The sequence below is a fragment of the Gopherus evgoodei genome, chromosome 20, assembly GCF_007399415.2.
Source record: "Gopherus evgoodei ecotype Sinaloan lineage chromosome 20, rGopEvg1_v1.p, whole genome shotgun sequence".
Classification (NCBI taxonomy): Eukaryota; Metazoa; Chordata; order Testudines; family Testudinidae; genus Gopherus; species Gopherus evgoodei.
In genome coordinates, this window is record NC_044341.1 from 9,238,688 (window position 1) to 9,256,015 (window position 17,328).

Here is a 17,328-nt window from a genome sequence, read left to right on the forward strand (position 1 = left end):
GTGCCAAACCCTTTGTTCCCTAGGTGATGGATAACTAGAATGTCTTTTTTCTCCCCTTACATTTCCCCAAAGTCCATTGTCTGCCTCAGCAGTCAGGAAGACTTCCTGTGGGGCAGATTCTGTCCCCCAATGTGCTCACTTGTTAACATGTAATTAAGCCATAAATTTGCATTACCTAAGACCCCCCCCAATCATGGATTTGGGGGGGAGGGATAGCTCAGTGGTTTGAGCATTGGCCTATTAAACTTAGGGTTGTGAGATCAATCCTTGAAGGGGTCATTTAGGGATCTGAACAAAAATCTGTCTGGGGATTGGTCCTGCTTTGAGCAGGGGGTTGGACTAGATGATCTCCTGAGGTCCCTTCCCACCCTGATATTCTGCAATTGCTTTATTTACCTTATATGTAAATGTACTTTCATTGCCTTCCACCTGTAATCAAGTCAGTTAGCCAGGTAAATCCACAATCCTTTTCTAGGGCAGACCTGGATTTTAAACTGCCTCCAAAACACATTTTAAGAACATATTCCCAGCACATATACCTAATTCTTTATACACAACCCATATATCCATCACACAATGATATTCCTGACCACTGCACTACCAGTTTATATATACCTCACATGATACGTTTTGGATACAGATTATGACAATAGAGCCTTGGGGTTAGTGAGTGTGTCAGGCCCAATATGAGTTACAGTACAGGGCGTCCTCTGCAGTGGGCATTAAGGGGCTCTTAGGGTCACAGATACTCCTTAATTCACAGGTTCTGGTCTCATATATACTCCTTTCTGTTCTGTGAGTTGCCAATCTTTCAGACCCACTGGGCAAGATCCTCAGTAATGAAGATGCACTGATTTACATCAGCTGAGGATCTAGCCCATTGGTTTTCCCCTCTCTGCATATACAGCAAAGCATGTATATCCTAGTCTACATGGTTTTTATTTCAAGTTAAGAATAACCATAAAGAAACAATGAATATGAGGTACCTATGGGAAGAGAGAGAACACAAGTGACTCATTCTGTAATATTCTTTAGCTAAAATACAACCTCAGGGCTGCTCCTCATGACTGGCAAAATGCTATAGGAACGTAAAGGTGCCATACAGAGAACACCAAGTTATAACAGTTATATAACTACATATGAACTAAATGAAAGACCAGCATATTTGTTGTAAGGGCCAGTTCTTTAGTTGGGTAGCTGCCTCAGGGCTCTAAATGCCAACCGTATTTCAATAACTTTGTTGGCATGACGATGTATCTCCCGTTGCCAAAGTTAATGCATCAAATATCCATCCAGGAGCCTTCTACTCTCGCAGTGAGTATAAACTTTCAGGGCTTGTCTTTCTAGTGAAACAGAGTGATCTTTCTCCTTCCCAGGGTGTCTGGATCTCAGTATTGTGGAAATCTTTGGTTGTGGTTTACAGATACACCTCTGTCTAAATGGGTTGATTTCTTTATCCAGTTCCCAACCAGATCAAATTATGGACTCCATTTGAGATAACTGGGATGGACTGGAAGGTCTATAGCCCTCATCTAGGCTGCTGTTCAAATATAGCCCTTCTACATTGGGTGAGAAGAAAAAGACACATTAGAGCTTCATGAAGGAGAAGACAGCTAAGTGGGTATGGTCCCCTCTGCAGTGGCTGGGCTACAGGGGAAAAGGAACATGAACTGTGAAGGAGATAGAAGCTGGGGAGCAATATGAACCCTTAATTCCCAGCAGACGCTCAGCATCTCAGAAGATCAGGCCCCCAAAGCTGAACCACAACAAAGTAGGCTAAACGCCAACACAAAGAGAGAGAAATCTTTTAACATTGCGCTGAAAAATGGCACCTCTTTCTGTCAGCCACGGTGAGTGTCCTTTTAGAGGTAAAGGATGTTTTTTTTTAAAGTGGCATTTCTGCCTGTTCTTTGTTGTTGTTACCACTACATTGCAATTAATGTCTGAACACTAGGTGTCTGCTTTACAGAGAGTTTTAACAAGGAGTCCTTCCTCATCATTGTTGCTGATGCAGACTAATACCGCTACCACTCTGAAACCAGAGAGTTGTAAGTATATGCTTAAATCTAGTATCCCTTCCTTCCAGATGAAACAGGATTGTTTTGACAATACCAACAACAACACAACTAAAATTGTCTGACAGCACTACAACTCCTCTATTCCATCTGCCTTCTATAGCCTCTTCTTGCTGTTGTGCCTAGAAATCATAGGCTTTTAGGCGTTCTAAGACAGAGACAGGGCTTATTGTCTACAAGCCAGAATGATATTCCAGCACAAGAGACGTATCCTCCCTACTCCTGCAGCTAAGATGGAAATGCTTTGTAGAGTGAGAGAAAAATTCAGTCTTCTTTAAAAGATATGCTGGAGGCTCTACAAATAAACTTAATTATCCTGCCAAACTATTTTGCTGTGAGTACTATCCATCACACTCTAGTTTTCCTTCTATAACTGTAGATATTAAATTCTATTTTTCTTATGGCCATAAAAGAGTAATTTTCTTTAAATTATTACTTCCAGTCTTGCTAAAAATAAGAATTATAATCCAACTGGACCCCATCTTTACAATAATTACACTTCTGCCTTATAACTCCTTCAATGTCAATTTCTCAAGTTTAAGCTGACTAGGCCTTGATTGAATTATGGCTGTGTACAGAGGCTGGGTTCTCTGTGTTGCTACATGTGCTAAATTGTTTTAGAAATGTAATTAAATGCTTACCTTGAAGGCAGTGCTCTGTCTTGGAAAAACAAAAACAAAAAGCGGCATATCTTAATTTAAACTAATTTTAAAAAAGAAGAACCCTTCAACTTCTCTGCTGTTGTTGTTGTTGTATAAAATGGAGAACTTAGCATGTCACATCTGTTTTGTGTTGCAGATGAGTGTTTTATTGCCCTTTCTGCTGTTCCCAAATCATCAAGCAAGTGTATCCGGGTCCAACCTTTTCAGCTGAAGGGGCAGACATAAAAAAGGCCATCGGGCCACAATTGCTACCTTGGGGCACTTTCTGCAGTTTCATTCCCTTTGCAGCTTTCAGGCTGCAACAAAAGGACGGGAAACCATCCACAAGATCCTTGCTGGGAAGGATCTTCGGGAGACAACAGTGGGTTTAGAACCGGCATTGCCAGCTACACCTCCCAACCCACGGGGATGTTTAATGCATGGAGGAGGAGGTGTGGATGGAGTACACAGGGCTCTGGCTATCCTCCTGCTGGGGCATGGTCCACAAGGGACTGTTGCCCAACTAGCAGAAGTTAGAGCAGTGCCCAGCTGGGCTGGAGCACAAAATGAAGGAGCTGTAAATAGTTGCTGGTTCTCAACTTTTTCTTTTTCACTCTCCTGGGCTACCCTTCACGGGCAGAGCCTGTTGAACTCATTTCCTGCTCTCTCTGGGGCTCCCACAGCCCGGTGGAAAAGCAGGCAACTGAGCTGCCCGAAATACTCCCTCACCCTGCCATGCAGCCAGAAGCCAACTGCACCAGGGAAGGGAGAGAAGCTGCTCAGAATGCTCTTGGCTCACACCAGAGCTGCACCTGAGGCTTCTGGGGAAACAGTGGGAAGCAGTTGGGGAAATGTTGCCCCTATCTCTTCCGGGTAGTGATGGGACTGAATCAGATGTTCCTGGGGGTACAGCTCAGTGAACACATTTTTAATTAATAATAAAATGCAAATTTTCTTCTTAACACGGTCACCACTGAGGGCCAGAGAGTGGACACTGCTGGTCTAAAATATGGCTTCTGTTTTTTAACTAGGTGAAATGCTGGTTAGGAGCAGGATTGCAGCCACCAGGTAGGTATTGTGAGGGAGAAAGCAGAATGGCCAAGTGTCTCCTGAGCCCTAATCTCAGGGATGCCCGACTTAACCTCTCTGTCTCATTACCCTTTTTGACCCAACTGGTTAGGAAAAATTCAGGGTCTTGCAGGTTGTTTCTGTTAAGGGGAAGAAATTGATCACAGAGTCAGGTATTTCTTTGATACAGTCTTGTTTATTTACCAGGAATGTATACAGGTAAACGGGATTTTGAACACAGTAGGAGTCAAGTTTCTTTGTCCACAGTTCCAAGCCCCTTCCAGCCAGCACTTAGCCCAAAAGGTCTTTCTCTCTTAGTTTTTTTTCTCAGAGCCACACTAGCAGTCCTTCTGTGGCTGCGTTTGGTGCTTCATTGATGTCTTCTCTGTCCCCTCACACAAAGCTCCAAAATAAACAATACCCAGTGCCCCAAATAGATCAGTTGCTGCCCATCTGTGCACGGCCTGTGTTTTGGATAGTGGCTTCTATTGTTTCAGGTATATAATCTATGAAGGAGCTTGATTATTTCTTACATTTGTCCTGAATGAAAAGTGATGGTTACACCAACCAGCTTTTACAAGGTTTAACCCAATCCTCAGCATAACCATAATATTTACCTATCTCAGCAAGGTGTGGAGAGAATGCATTAATATTTGCATGGTCCTTTGACGACAAAAAGGGCTTAATAATTAAAAAAAAAAAACACCAAGCATTTGGAAGGGATATAAACCCCTGTGCTTTAAGGTATAAGCCAACACCATCTGATGGAGATTAGGAAGAAACTTTCCATGGAGCAGTTTCTTGCATATTTTTGTGAAGTAGCTAGTACTGTCTATTGTCATAGACAAGACATTGGATTAGATAGCCCATTGCTGTGATCCAGTGTGGGAATTCCCTTGTTCCAAAGTGTATTGCAGGCAGGGTATAGAGATATATAAGAGCTCAAATTTGTGTATTTTTTTTGCTGTCTTTGAAAGATGAAGCTGAGGAGTGCAAAGCTGGAAAGCTCCCTCTCCATTCCATCTCTGCAGGCAGCTTTGGATCATGATTAAAAGCGTTGCATGTTGCGCCATTCCTAGGCTCCGTTGAGGCAGGTCAGCTTGTAATAAAGATTGGTGTTAGGGAACCAGCCGTTGTCATGGAGGGGGTCCGAATGAATGATTCATGCATGGACCTTCACATCTTTCCATCACCACTTAGACTGGGACAGAGTGACATGGGAGCCACTTAGAACAGAGCAATGCAGAGACTTCTTATTCCCATAGAAGCTGCTCAGACCCGAATGTTGCATGGTAGGAGCTGCCGTCCCCTGGGGGCATTCTGAGTACCATAGAATCATAGAATATCAGGGTTGGAAGGGACCTCAGGAGGTATCTAGTCCAACCCCCTGCTCAAAGCAGGACCAATCCCCAACTAAATCATCCCAGCCAGGGCTTTGTCAAGCCTGACCTTAAAAACCTCTAAGGAAGGAGATTCCACCACCTCCCTAGGTAACCCATTCCAGTGCTTCACCACCCTCCTTGTGAAAAAGTTTTTCCTAATATCCAACCTAAACCTCCCCCACCGCGACTTGAGACCATTACTCCTTGTTTTGTCACCTGGTACCACTGAGAACAGTCTAGATCCATCCTCTTTGGAACCCCCTTTCAGGTAGTTGAAAGTCGCTATTAAATCCCCCCTCATTCTTCTCTTCTGCCGACTAAACAATCCCAGTTCCCTCAGCCTCTCCTCATAAGTCATGTGCTCCAGCCCCCTAATCATTTTTGTTGCCCTCCATTGGACTCTCTCCAATTTCTCCACATCCTTCTTGTAGTGTGGGGCCCAAAACTGGACACAGTACTCCAGATGAGGCCTCACCAATGTTGCATAGAGCGGAAAGATCACATCCCTCAATCTGCTTGCAATGCCCCTACTTATACAGCCCAAAATGCCATTAGCCTTCTTGGCAACAAGGGCACACTGTTGACTCATATCCAGCTTCTCATCCACTGTAACCCCTAGGTCCCTTTCTGCAGAACTGCTGCCTGGCCCTTCAGTCCCTAGTCTGTAGCAGTGCATGAGATTCTTCCATCCTAAGTGCAGGACTCTGCACTTGTCCTTGTTGAACCTCATCAGGTTTCTTTTGGCCCAATCCTCTAATTTGTCTAGGTCCCTCTGTATCCTATCCCTACCCTCCAGCGTATCTACCACTCCTCTCAGTTTAGTTTCATCTGCAAACTTGCTGAGAGTGCAGTCCACGCCATCCTCCAGATCATTAACGAAGATATTGAACAAAACTGGCCCCAGTACCGACCCTTGGGGCACTCCACTTGAAACCGGCTGCCGACTAGACATGGAGCCATTGATCACTACCCATTGAGCCCGATGATCTAGCCAGCTTTCTATCCACCTTATAGTCCATTCATCCAGGGCATACTTCTTTAACTTCCCGGCAAGAATATTGTGTGAGACCATATCAAAAACTTTGCTAAAGTCGAGGAATAACATCCACTGCTTTCCCCTCATCCGGTTATCTCTTCATAGAAGGCAATTAGGTTAGTTAGGCATGACTTGCCCTTGGTGAAGCCATGCTGACTGTTCTTGATCACTTTCCTTTCCTCTAAGTGCTTCAGAATTGATTCCTTGAGGACCTGCTCCATGATTTTTCGAGGGATTGAGGTGAGGCTGGCTGGCCTGTAGTTCACCGGATCCTCCTCCTTCCCTTTTTTAAAGATGGGCACTACATTAGCCTTTTTCCAGTCATCCGGGACCTCCCCCGATCGCCATGAGTTTTCAAAGACAATGGCCAATGGCTCTGCAATCACATCGGCCAACTCCTTTAGCACCCTCGGATGCAGAACATCCGGCCCCATGGACTCGTGCTCATCCAGTTTTTCTAAATAGTCCTGAACCACTTCTTTCTCCACAGAGGGCTGCATAAAGTAGGATGAAGCACTGAATGCTTGGAAGGTCCATCCCCTAAGGCATTCAGAGCCAAATGAAGTGATGCGTGCTGGGAGCTCAAGGTAAGATAAAGACCAGGCAAAGTGGAAGTCTTACAGTGTGAAACATGCCTTTCCCTTAAGCCTGGAGCAGTGCATGTGGGCAAGGGCCATCCCCCTGACATAGGGTGGAATGTTGCATCATGGGAGATGCCACCCCCGTTTGGTGCTTGGGAGTGGGATGGATAGAACACTGCATGCTGGGAGCTACTGTGCTTGTGGGGGGATAGAGTATTACACGCTGGAAGATACTACCCCCTCAGGGTACCCAAGATGGGGTGGAATGTTGAATGCTGGGAGGTGCTGTATCTTCGCGTGCAATGGGTAGGATGGAGCATTGTATGCTTGGAGCTGCGCATCCCATTGGCATGAGTCAGGGGTTGCGTGGTTTGAGGGACTCAAGGGGAATGGTGTGTTGCATGCTGGGTATTGCCATGCCCTGAGGTGGTGGGGGCAGGCTAGAACATTGCATGGGCGCTGGGGCCAAGGAACACCCAGGCTTGCGCCCTCACCCTTTAACTTCCCTCAGCTCACTCCATTTAAAGTAGCTGAGGCTTCTCAGCCAATCACAATGGAGCTGGGGCGTTTTAACAGCCAATGGAATGCTTGCTGGAGCAACAGCCTCTCCCCCAGCTGGAGCCGGGCTCTGTGGTAAACAAGTGGGCGGTGCTACCCGCCTGTCTGATGCATAGAGTAGCCAATAGACAGGGCAGACTCAACCAAAGACCCAATGACAAGTGAGGGCGGAGATCAGGGGAGGAGCTAGTCATTGCCGTGCATATAACGGTTGGCTGCGATTGGCTTATGACACCTCCTCCTACGCCTGTAGTGACGGTTGGGGTGCCGCGGCGACCGTTGAGGCAAGGGGGCGTGGCCCGAGGGAGGAGAGTGTGGGGGCGTGGTCTGTTTAGGGGGCGGGGCCAAGTGGAGAGCTGTCGCAGTGAGCGCGGAGCCGTGCTGGAGGTAACAGCAGCTGCAGTCGGTGTGTGTGCAGGGGGCTCGGCTGCAGCCTGGCAGCAGGGGCGGGGGGTTTGGAAGAAGGGGATGTGGGGGGGTTGATGCATTAGACTAATAAAATGCGATTGCATTGAACCTCTGGTTGTTTGATGGACAGAGAAGGGGGAGTGAAGAGGGCTGCGTCCCCTGGAGAATGTAGCTGCCAGCGACCCTTTCTCCTCTTCATTTAAGTGCATTGGGAGCAGCAAAGGGTGTAAACACCCTGCGCTTCTATTGGCCCAGGGTAGGATGACCATATAGCAAGTGTGAAAAATCTGGACGGGGTGTGTGGGGAGGGGGGGTAATAGGAGCCCATATAAAAAAAGCCCCGAATATTGGGACTGTCCCTATAAAATCAGGACATCTGGCCACCCTAGCCCAGGTAATAGTGAGGTCTGAGAGGTTTGAGGACCCCCGTGTCCGGGATCGTTCAGAGGCGGTGAGGAAATGGGCTCGGAGCCCTGAACTGAATTGCACCAAGGGGATTGTATTTGAGGAATTGCATTTCATAGCTATAGAGACAGCTACCGGGCTGCTCTTTTAACGATCGCGTGGCTTGCACCGAGCTGAAAGTTGTGCATCTCTCTTCTCTCTAGGGCAGAAAAGAAAAACGACTGAAAAGGGGAGAACCCCACTGAGGATGAAATTTACCAGCAAGTGGAAATTAACTAGGATAGTTTTAGAAGGAGCAAGAGCTCTGGTTTCGCGAGGAAACTTGTGTGGAAAGACTGGTGCGGGCTGGACAGTCTGCAGCCTGGAGCCCATCGCCTGAGCACAAGGCTTAGCAGGGGAGGAAGGGAGCAGCCCCTCCTCGTTTGCTTGCTCTTGGGTACTGTTCTTCCTGTGTTTTGTCTCAGTTGCTCCTCAGGCTGTGGAGCCTTCACCGCCCTCCTTGAAGGGGGCTTTCCGGCTACCAGAAGAGCCCAGGGAGGATGTGAAAGGTCGAGGATCCAGGGAGGTGGCGCAGGGCCAGGGAGCTGCTCACAAAAGAGAGACTTGAGGGGAAAGGAGCTAAATGGGAGCCGGGAGACGTGAGGCGGCTGCCAGGGGGGCTGCAGACGCGCTCTGGGACAAAGGCAAGGAGCGTCCTGCATGCAACAGCCTTGCCTCGTGTTGAACGAGCCGCGGGTCCCCTCCTGCGGAAATGCTGCAGCGTGAATCCTCCTTCGTCTACCGAGCAGGGATCGCACCTCTCCGGACTCCTGTCTAGTCCCGGAGCCAGCCTGCAACCGGCCCCCGGCCTGGGATAGGCGCAGAGCGCAGCCGGGGAGCTCACCCCATCCCCGCACTCCGCAGCGGTCCAGAGCGATGGATTTGCCGGCACCTTCATGCCAGAACGGGCGACTCTGACTCGCTGCCCAGCGCCCTGCAGACGCCTGTGCGCGGGGAAGGGACGGGGACGGCCGCGGCCGAGCATCCCAGCCTGCCAACTCCGCTCCCCTCCAGGCGCCGTTCCCAGCCCCTGGAGCCTGGCGACAGAGCCCAAGCGGTGGGCGTGTGAAGCTCCCCTTGCCCCCGAGCAGCTCCCCTCTGCCTTTGCCCTGAGCGATCCACGTGTCAGCCCGCCTCGCTGCCGGCCCGGGAGAGTGGGGAGCCCCCGGGCAGCGCAGGGTCCAGTGCCCAGCCCCCTGCACTGACTCTGCTGGAGCCCCCCACCCCGGGGCGCCTCTCCTGTCTTTGCCGGGCACCCCCGGTGCCTGCAGCGCCTGCGGCCGGAGCTGCTGCCCCCCCGGCCGTGCCCATGCTGCTGCTGCGGAAGCTGCCGGGCATGCCGGGCTGGCCGGCGGCGCTGGGGCTGCGGCTGCCGCAGAAGTTCCTCTTTCTGCTCTTCCTCTCGGGCCTGCTCACCCTCTGCTTCGGGGCCCTCTTCCTGCTGCCCGACTCCTCCCGCTTCAAGCGCGTCTTCCTGCCCCGCCGCGCCGCCGGGGACTCCGACCTGCCCCGCAGCCCCCCGGCCGCCGCCGAGCCCCGCCATGCCAGCCCCGCCGCCCCCCGCCGCCTCCGGGACAAGCTCCGCGCCGCGGCCCGGCTGGGCGCCCCCCCGGCCCACACCTCCGCCGGGGGCAGCAGGCAGCAGGTGCAGCCCGGGGAAGGGGGCGCCGAGGCGGGGACGGACTCGGCGCCCGCCGCTCCCCTCCAGACCCGAGCCCCGTTCCGCTTCGACTACGACAAATTCCACAGCCGCCTTCGCCACCCGGTGCTGGGGAGACGCGGCGGCGAGGAGCCCGAGACCCGCGCCCGCAGGCTGAAGATCAAAGAGGTAAAAAGGCTCCGCGGCTGCTTCTCGTCTCCTCATGCTTGTTCGGCTCCTCTCTCCTCCTTCCCCTCCTGCCAGTCTCCATCACTGGTCAGTCACTCCCTCATCCCTCCCGGGAGCCCCCAGTTCTCCCACCCTGGTGCTGCCTTTCCCTAGGTGGTCCTCTTCACTCCCGTGTCCCCTCACTGACCCCTTCCATGTCTCTGCTCGATTATTCCACCAGCCCTTTTCAAGCGTCCCCGTCTCCTTTCAGTTATTGTTTGTGTTATCCTAGCCTCTCTGCATGCTCCCTTTATCACCCAGGGCTCCTGGCTTTTCCACCCCCAGCCCTGCCACCTCTGTACGTCTCTCCCAATCCCTAAGGTTAGTGCAGACTCACAATGCCCCTTTCAATGGGGTGGTGTCTTCTTACCCTGCCCCCAAAGGTGTGTGTTACTTATAATGTGACACAAGGCACATGTCTCTGCATTTCTACACACTCAACAGGGGAAATGCGTTTGGGTAGCCCAATAGGTCTGACTAGGAGCTATGAGATGAAATAATACAAAGGGAAATTTCAGGTTGGCTATTTGGAAAAAACTTCCTAACCGTGGGGTGTATTATAACATTGTGGAATAGTCTCACCCCTGGGAAATAGTGGAAACCTGGTCACTTAAGATATTTAAAATGCGGAGTGGATAAAGCATTAGAAAATAATTATCAAACTTACACTAGCCTGCGGGATGGACTGGCTGTGACCTACCAGGTCTTTCTATCCCGCCGATTTCTAGGTCCTCTGCATCTGTAAATCACTCTGGCATCTAGCTTAGGGAAGCAGGGATTCAGGACTTTTTACCTGGAAACAAAGGATCGAATTCTGGCCTTGAGTTAGCCCCATACAGTCCTGGTGATATCAGCGGGGTTACCTGGGTGTAACTGAGGGTAGAATTTGGCTTAATGCCTACAGTTTGTGCATAAAGCCTGACTGCCTTGCAAACACTGCAGTGTAATCTGTGACCTAGTTAACCAAGGGCTATGGAATCAATGTAATACTAGATTGAATGTATCCCGTCTTTTGCGGCGACTGATAAACTTGGAGCAAATCTTAGTAGATCAAAAATGCCAATAAATAAAAGATACAGATTTAATGATGCAGAGTATTAATTTCCTGGTTTTGTTCCTTAGTAAAGCTGTAGGCATTTAGCAGGTACTTAAACAGCCCCAAGTTGAACAGAGAGGGAAATGAAAGGATAATGGGATAATATCAAGGTTGAGAAGCCCTTGATGCAACCTACGTTTTAAAAATATACTTGTTTTTTTTAAGTTCTCCTTTTGGTTCTGAGAGTGCTGTCCTCAAAACAAAGGCTGCAGTACTGGTAAAATTCCAACTTCTCTGCCAGGCAGCCAGACACAACACACCCGGAGTGCTAGGTTTCTTTTTGATCCTAGGCATGATTGAACCATCCTTTCTTTCACTCTGCCTGCCTGCTGCACTGTTGTTAGCCAGCAGGGTATCAAAATATCCCAGCATCCTGCTCTCTCATACACTTTGAGGTAAGGATTCTTGTATATTTTGGTACCTTGTGGGCTCCCAGTGCCAAAGTACACTAGGACAACATGATGCACGCATGCAAAGCTAACATCAGTTGTTTTTAAAATAATAAAATGTGGCACTAGACCATTTATCTGTGTTTAATTTTTAATACAGGATTAATATTTAGCAGCCTGAACTTTTTCAGGCCTGAGTGCTTAGAATGTATTCATAATTAGTGCGCGATGGCAAAGTTAGGTTTTCACAGGGTCAGAATTCGTAAATACAAGTTTCATGCCCAAGGATACTTTGAACAGCAGGAAACTTAATCATGAAAAGTGCTTGAACTCATTTTTCCCCCCTCTGTCCAAAAATGGAGCTAGAAGACAAAAGGACTATATAAAACAGGAAGTGGATATTGCACTGACTTGTTAAGAAAAGGTTTTTTTAATTGTCAATAGAAGAGACACAAGGAAGGAAATGAAGAGGGGCGAAGAAAAAAATTATATATAAAAAGGAAAGGAGAAAGGATAATAAATGGTAAAGCGGAAACCAGCAAAGTCATGACAGGGCATTTAGGCTGTCAAAATACATTTCATTTGTACATTTCGTGGAAATGTGGGGTATAGGTGAGTGGTGAGAGCGGTGGCATTCTGCAGGGATGAATGATCAAATTACTGCACATTCAGATGTATATGTTAGCTACAGGGCCCTGGATTTGACTGAGACCATCTCTGGTCCTTGATGATGTCTCAGTCCCCTATGTTTCTCCCAGAATTTCAAGCCATGCAATTTGCTAAAATCTGCTCCAGATTGTTCTAGTTGTTCAAGTCTTTTTTTTCCTAGCTTCTTACAGTGTACTGGGTGCATTCTTCAGAACACAGGGAGGATGGGTATGAACAGGGCTTGAAAAAATTTTTGGACACTGGTGAGCCGGAGGCCATGTGACAGATGAGACAGAGAATTGGGACTTCATCAAGGACTAGCAATGATGTCACAGTCAAATCCAGGACCTTCCCTTTCCTAGCATTGAAGTAAGGAGTGAAGGGCCTGCCAGGTTCTGTTCTTGGAACTCTACTCAGGGGCTCCATCTTCTATTTCAGCTTTTATTATCATGATCAACATTGAAATCTGCTCATCTTTCAGGCCACTTTGGCTGCTGGCAGTTAGAGTTGTCTCCTTCCTCACCCCACCCAGGGCCGGTGCAACCATTTAGGTGACCTAGGCGGTTGCCTAGGGCACTGGCATTTGGGGAAGCACCATTTTCTTCGGCAGCAACCGCGGCGGCTGGATCTTTAGCTGCCCCGGTCTCCGCTGGCATTTAGGCAGAGGGAGTTGGGGCAGGGGAGCATGGGGAGGGCCGCCTGCAGCAAGTAAGGGGGGGGCGGCATGCAGGGGAACTCTGCGCTCCAGCTCACCCCTACCCCACCTCGTCCCCAAGCACGCCGTGGCTGCTTCACTTCTCCCACCTCCCAGGCTTGCGGCATCTAAGCTGATTGGCACTGCAAGCCTGGGAGGTGGGAGAAGTGAAGCAGCCTCGGGGTGCTCATGCTCGTAGCAGGGGTGAGCTGGGGCGGGGGAGAGCTGCCGTCGGGGGGGTGCCTCAGGGCAGAGGAGGGGAGCTGCTGCGGGGGGAGGATGCCTCAGGGCAGGGGCGTGGGGGGGGCGCAAGGTGGAAGTTTCGCCTAGGGCCCGAAATATCCTTGCACCGGCCCTGACCCCACCTCAGAGCCTCTTGACAGTTGGGTGAGTCCCTAGCTTCTCGGCTGTTGCGAGGGTGATTGTGCCTGCGTGTTTTCTACTCTTGTCTTTCCAGCCTCTTCCCACTGTAAATGTATTGCTGGCCACAAGGTAAAACTGCCCACATTGGTGTCATTTTAACTGTGCTGCTGTTTGGGAAAACTCTGAGCAGCAGCAGGGGCACTGAAGCTGTTTGCAGAACCAGGAGTCACAATAGCAGTGAATCTAGTTCACTGTTTTACACTGTGCACATGATTCAAATACTGCATCTTATTTGCCGATGTTTTGACTCTCAAATTGGAATACAAGGGAGACTGCTGTTGATGTTACTAATTAGAAGTAATTGCAGTATTGCAGTGAACTTAGTTGGCTAGCATTTTTTCCCAATTATAACGCAAGCTGTAAATCTTAGCATAGTGCGCACATTACAAAGGTTCTAATTTCTCTTTTTAATCCCAAAGTCAGTGAGCATCTCGTTCTTCAGAAAGAAAGCACCTGAACTGCACAGGCTTTTTACTGCAAAAGGTCAGTGCCACCTGGAGAATTGCCTAGGATGTACTCCTGTGTGTTACTTTTGACAGTTGAGTACAGCAGGAGTTCTGACCTTTGGAGAAAATTGCGATAAAACCAAATCATAGCATTCCCAGTGCTACAGGTTAAGAAATCTGAAGAGCTGGGAATAATTCATCTCCTAAACTGAGCTCTGAAAAACATTAGTTGTATAACTGATCAATCATGCATGGGTTCAGGGAATAGCTAATTTTTAACATGTGCCACATACTGATTAATATTCAAAGTCGAAATGTGGCCATAGTCAGAAAGTTACTGTAAAAACAACACTGTGGGATTCCGTTTGTGTTCTCTCTCAACAATTTTCAGATCAAGTTGCCTCAGTTACAAGTCAGAATGATTCTCCCTCTCCCCTAACTCTCCAGCTGCCATCACTGAAAATTCAGCCTGGGATCTGGAAAAATCAGGCTGTGTAGTTTCTGCCTCTTGCATCATAAATGTTTTGCAATATGAGTTTAGCTGACAGTTTTGCTGATGATGCATGAGGCAAAATAGAATGCCGCTTGCTCTCCTGTTGCTGTATTGGCTCTGCAGGTCGAAATTGATGGGCTTGGTGGGGCCTGAGAACAATGGAAAAGATATAGCTTTACCCTGAGGCGTCTTCAACCCAACCAAAGCAGCAACGTGCTAGGGCTTGAGACTGGGTACCAATAACTAACTAGAAACTGGCCATAAACAAAAGTGAAACTAACTAGCCTGCTTTCTCTCTCAAAGCTGTGAAAAATCCAAACAGTAAACAACAGTAAACAAGCAGCATAAATAAAGGAAACTTACAGTGTCTTCAGGTTTAATAAACAAAGCCATTAATGGTAACTTAAGTAAGGAAGCAAAGAATCCTGTGGCACCTTATAGACTAACAGACGTTTTGGAGCATGAGTGCCACAGTCTATAAGGTGCCACAGGATTCTTTGCTGCTTTTACAGATCCAGACTAACACGGCTACCCCTCTGATACTTAAGTAAGGAAATGTGTCTTGACCTCATATAAGAGAATGTGATCTTAACCTGACAATGTCCTTGTACCTGAGTTTTCAAGGCATGCAGAGGGAATGTGTCAGAGCCAGGATCACAACCCAGGAGTTCCTTGCTCTTAATTGTGTACCTCTCTGATATATATTCAGTTTGTTTTTATTGGTAGTAATTAAAATGTATTTGCTTTGTATTGTAGCTCTTTTCATCATAGTTACTCCTTCTTTTCCCTCCCACTCAGATTTACCTCACCTGACCTTCAGTTTGTCCTTTTTAACATAGTTCTAAATATGTATTTAATTTGACAGTTTTCTCCCATACAGGTTCTTATTTTCAAGAGGCCATCCATATGGTTTCCCCTAGTTCCTCCAAACAAAGTCTTGCCATCACTGAAAATATTCTTTTTTTAATATTTGTGACTAACAATGAGACCATCACCAAGTCACACCACTACAATACTGTATTTTCAGTTGTTGTAGTAATCATTTTCAGATATAACATGGCTGAACAGCAGACAACTATCAAGGTAGATCCATTTTTAAACAGCTATTTTGGCAGTTTACTTCTAGCAGCTGATTTACAAGAATTAGAAACATTAGATTACATGCTCAACTTCCATGGAAAGTCGGTGGTGTTGGGTGCCTAATTCCCTTAGATGCTTTTGAAAATCCTACCCAGTAATCCATTTGTGGATAAAATGCAACGGGTGCATTACAGGTAGCTGCCCAGTAAGCGTCCTGTCTGAAAAAGTGCCTCAACCCTGACCTCTGGTGGGAGAGGAGAGTTCAGTTCACATGTTCACTCAGTCCTTGGTGGCTTTGCAGACATGACCAGTGAGGCCGATAATAGTAATGATGGTATTTGATGTATACTGAGCCACTAAGAACTGGACTGAGACCACCAACCTGAGTAACATAGATCTCCTCACAGTTGTTGGTTTTAGCTTACAACTGGCCTGACAGTGAAATGCTCCATATCCCATGATCAGTTCTGGAGACAATTCCTCTGCCAATCCTGAATGTCTCAGCCCCTCTCTCTCCATATTCTTCTGTGTGGTGCAATTACTTCTTCCCAAATCTGAGGGCAGCCCTAAAACTAAATGCCACATACTGTCTGTTCTAGTGCTTTCATAGTGCCAATAGCAACTCCAGATGGAAATGTACTTTTCTGAACCCATCTGTCTAGCTTGAACTCAGATAATTTAGTCCTTTGTGGTGGTCAAACGTTAGTCAAGTACTTTGTAAGAGAGGTACACGGGAAATTGATTAAAGAGAAAACTGCTATAGTAAAACTCTTTATAGTGAAATAGAATGAAGACTCCAAACTGTTTCAGTATATTGTGACCAAATCATAATTCCAGCTGTAGAGGAAAAATAGCTTTGCTATGACAGGGTCCTGCTGTATTTTGGAATTCTAGCTGGGTCAAGGCCTGCTGAGATTTTCCTTTATATTGTGTTCTCTTTTCTCATGCCTTATTTACCGAACCTTTCAAAAGGCACTGTACTGATAATTCCCCAAATGGTGCGTACAGTATATTTTGTGCTTCACTAGTCCCTGGTGGATTCGTGCAAACAAAATTTAGCCCTAACCTGTATATGATGAGACTGTGAATTCCTCGTTCAGCGCAAATGGTGTGTGGTTAACTGTGTTAAACATATATTTGCACCATTGGTGCGTATGGTTAATTGACTAATAATATTTGTCCTATTGATGTGATGTATGAATACAGAAAAGATTTTTACCTCTGTAACCCATTCTACAGTACAGTATTCTTCAGGATCCTAATGGTATAGGAGTACCCACTAGTGTTGCTACAGTTAAGGTTATTTCCGCATTTCAGGGGATTATAGTTGTCAGTAAATGTCTGCTCTTGGCTATAAAATTAAACACTGAGAGCTCTTTTTACGAAACAACTACATTTGATGTAAAGCTGGTTTGTAAACTGCTGCTTAAAGACAGTGCCCTGTTTGTACACAAGCAAAATTGCTAGAGCGTGGACCTCTCCAGACAGATTACAGATAATGACTGAACACAAGCTCTGGATGTGGTTAAACAGGTTTCCAGGGTGCATACAAGTCTGTTATGCGCAGGGCCCTACATATTGCTGAATTAGTTCAGTAAACACATGGAAACTCATTGGGTTGCCTCAAATACAAAGCCAAGAAGGATGGAGCAGTATAGTTAGATAATGGCTTCATCTCATCTGTAACACTTTACCATATATTTAATCACTTAAATCTTCTTAATAATTGTATGTCACAAATATTTGCTCAAGCATGGGATCTTATCCAGCTTGACTCATTCCCTGTGCAAAATATTTATAGGTTCTTGATTAATCTTGTAATCAACAATTAAATCTGCTCCCTTACTGGGAGAATTATTTCCGTTTGTTCATTTTGCTTCTTTGCAAGAGTTTACAGGAAACACTTTTCTTACTCTTTACATTTTAAATATGTATCTCATCCTTAAAACTAGCTTGTTCTTAAATTAAAGAAATGAAGGATGGGAAGAAAATACATTTT

At 47.2% G+C, this 17,328-nt stretch overlaps 1 protein-coding gene across 1 annotated transcript in view; it reads left to right on the forward strand.

The window, feature by feature from the left end:
* The first annotated feature begins 9,816 nt into the window (after positions 1–9,816).
* Positions 9,817–17,328, forward strand: part of MAN1C1 (mannosidase alpha class 1C member 1) — an 85,356-nt gene continuing 77,844 nt past the window's right edge. Inside the window, exon 1 of the mRNA XM_030538899.1 lies at positions 9,817–10,021. The gene's annotated coding sequence lies outside the window, so the exon portion shown is untranslated. The remainder of the gene's footprint in view (positions 10,022–17,328) is intronic.